The sequence below is a fragment of the Arachis duranensis genome, chromosome 3, assembly GCF_000817695.3.
Source record: "Arachis duranensis cultivar V14167 chromosome 3, aradu.V14167.gnm2.J7QH, whole genome shotgun sequence".
Lineage (NCBI taxonomy): Eukaryota > Viridiplantae > Streptophyta > Magnoliopsida > Fabales > Fabaceae > Arachis > Arachis duranensis.
Genome location: NC_029774.3, coordinates 145874 through 146332, shown reverse-complemented (window position 1 = coordinate 146332; position 459 = coordinate 145874).

Sequence of the window (459 nt, the reverse complement as noted above, 5' to 3'; positions counted from 1 at the left end):
GCCGGTTTAAACTGTCCTGCAAGAATTTATATACACACATTGAAGGATGTTGGTGCTTGGATCATTTCAAAGGTTGTGCTGGATCATTCACACCCTTGTTGTCCAAGCAAAGCAGAGATGCTCAAACAGCACAGGGAACTAAGCATGTCCATTCGTCGTACGATAGAGAATAACGAGGAGGCCGATATCAGACCAAGCAAAACCTACCAAGCATTTGTTGCGGCTGCCCGGGGTCACCGCGAGTTAAATTTTATCGAAAAGGACGTGAGGAATTACATTACCAGGGAAGTGCGGAATGTTTCCGAACAAGAAGATGCAAAGGAATTCAGAAAATATTTCTTAAGAATGAAAGAGAAGAATCCGAATTTCTTTTTTGAGCTCGAACTCGAGGAGGATCAATCGATTAAGCTGGCTTTTTGGGCCGATGCAAGAAGCAGAGCCGCCTTTGAGTATTTCGGA